Source organism: Bubalus bubalis, chromosome X, assembly GCF_019923935.1.
Source record: "Bubalus bubalis isolate 160015118507 breed Murrah chromosome X, NDDB_SH_1, whole genome shotgun sequence".
NCBI lineage: Eukaryota > Metazoa > Chordata > Mammalia > Artiodactyla > Bovidae > Bubalus > Bubalus bubalis.
Window position 1 is genome coordinate 118,745,675 of NC_059181.1, and position 2,656 is coordinate 118,748,330.

The following is a 2,656-nucleotide window of genomic DNA, read 5'->3' on the forward strand; positions in this document are numbered from 1 at the left end:
ACTTGGGTAGCCCAGTTGACCAGAGTCAGGCAGTCACCACTCTGAGATTCAAGAATTAAGAATGGCTTCAGCACTCCTGGCAGTCAGCTCAAGTCGTGCCTCATGAGTCTGGAGCTCTTCCCTCTGCCCCTGGAAAATTACCTCAGCAAACATTTCTTTTTTTTTTTCAACCATGCCTTAGAGCATGTGGGATCTTACTTCCCCGACCAGGGATTGAACCTGTGCCTCCTGCATTGGGAATATGGAACCTTAATCAGTGGACCACCAGGGAAGGCCCCCAGCAAGCACTTCCTGAGGCCTGCTAATCTGAACCTCAGCAGCAATCATTTGCCAAGTGCCAAGGACTCTACACAGCTCTCATCCTTACAACTCATTCGTACTCTTCATCTTATGTATGAGGTCGCTAAGACTTAAGTAACTTGCTCAAGGTCACAGAGCCAGTCAAAATCAAGGAGAGATTTCCAATCTGAAGCTACTGAAGCTGGGAGTCAGCTTTACTGATGCGAAAGCCCCCATTTGTAGCTGTGCAACCATACTATCAGCTAAGTCCCTAAGTATGAAAGACTGGAAAGGCTACACACATGAGTGAGGCTGTGGCTCTTTTCTCCAAGAGCTCCTGGTCTAAAAGAACATATAGACACATTCAAAGATAACAGTGATCAGTGCTAGGATAGAGTTCATAAAACAGGATCTGATCCCAGAGAACGGAATGATGAAGTGCAGTTGGCAGGAATTTAGAAAGAGTCTCAAAAGCTGGCCTTGTCCCTTAGACTTTGTAAATCCAACTGATTTCATTCTTATTCGACCTCTTTCCCCACTTGATTTCTCTCCCTTCCTTTAGTATCTGTCCTTCCTGAAGCTGAATGAAGTGGGCATAAAATCCTTAAGCCATGTGTCCCCTCACCATTGTCCCTGGCACTTTCCCTGCTACATTCCACTCATTGCTGGTTAGCAGATTTAAAAAAGATGACTTTTAAGATTCCTTCTGATCCTTAGAGTTGAAGATTCTCTGAGCAATGTGCTCAGAAGCAGAGAGATTCTCAAGAGCCATCTGCAGAAATTAGCAAAGATCTACTCAACACAACCATGAATTCACCTTGAAAAATTCTGAATTGCTTCCCTATTTTATATACTGTGGGATCCCCAGCTAGAGTTGCCAACAACTTTCTCTTGGTTTTTAAACTGGATTCAACCACTTTCACAATTTAAAATCTGGAAGAACCCTCCAGGGGCTGCAAACTAAACCATCTCACGAACAGCAGACAGCAGCCCTGACCGAAAAGGAGGGAGGGACAAACATGGCAGCAGCCAAGCCTGACAACCTCTGCTTGGTGGTGCACGGACCCAGAGACCTGCGCTTGGAGTACTATCCTATCCCTGAACCAGGCCCAAATGAGGTGCTACTGAAGATACATCCTGTCAGAATTTGTAGTTCAGATGTCCATGGCTGGCAGCATGGTCGAATCAGAAATTTTGTTGTGAAAAAGCCAATGGTGCTAGGGCATAAAGCTTTGAGAACAGTCATAAAAGTGGAATCATCGGTCAAGCACCTATAACCAGGTGATCATGTTGACATTGAGCTTGGAGCTCCTTGAGAAACTTGATGAACTCTGCAAGACTGGCCGATACAATCTGTCACCAACCATCTTCTTCTGTGCCGTGCCGCCCGATGATGGGAACCTCTGCCAGTTCTACAAGCACAAGGCTAATTTCTGCTACAAGCTTCCTGACAATGTCACCTTTGAGGAAGGGGCCCTGGTTGAGCCACTGTCTGTGGGGATTCATGCCTGCCGGCAAACTGGAAACAAGGTCCTCGTGTGTGGAGCTGGGCCAGATGGACTGGTCAATTTCCTCACAGCCAAGGCGATGGGTGCAGCTCAGATGGTGGTGACCGATCTGTCAGCCTCTCGGTTGTTTAAAGCCAAGGAAGTTGGGGCTGATTTCATCCTCCGGACTCCAATGAGAGCCCTCAGGAAATAGCCAAGAAAGCAGAAGGCCTTCTGGGCAGTAAGCTGGAAGTCACCATCAAGTGCACAGGAGTAGAGACCTCCATCCAGGCAGGTATCTACCAGACTCATCCTGGTGGGCTGGTGCTGGTGGTGCTGGGCTCTGAGATGACCAGTGAGCCCCTCATGCATGCAGCTACCTGGAAGGTGGATATCAAGGGCATTTCACTACTGCAAAATGTGGCCAATGGCGATTTCAACACCTGCATCCAAGTTTGTGAATGTAAAGCCCTTGATCACCCATCGGTTTACTATGGTGAAAGCTCTGGGGGCTTTTGAAACCTCCAAAAAGGGTTTGGGGTTGAAAGTCATGATCAAGTATGACCCCAATGACCAGAATCCATGATGCGAATTAGGCTCTGTCCTTGTGCCCACTCTCAGCATCTTGGGGCTAAGTGTTTGGCTGGGCAGTGTGAAAGTTTCTTTTGAACAGTAAGAATAATTAATAATTGTGTGTGTGCTCAGTCATGTCTGACTCTTGCCAACCCCACGAACTGTAGCCCACCAGGCTCCTCTGTCCATAGGATTTTCCAGGCAAGAATACTGGAGTGGGTTGCCATTTCCTTCTCCAATAATAGTTAAATAATTAATAAAATTATCAAATAATAAAAATAAATAATTTATTCATTGTAAATAGAGAGCCTTACACA

At 46.4% G+C, this 2,656-nt stretch overlaps 1 pseudogene; it reads left to right on the plus strand.

The window, feature by feature from the left end:
* Positions 1-1,298: 1,298 nt before the first annotated feature.
* LOC102404918 lies at positions 1,299-2,352 on the plus strand (annotated as a pseudogene).
* Positions 2,353-2,656: the final 304 nt, after the last annotated feature.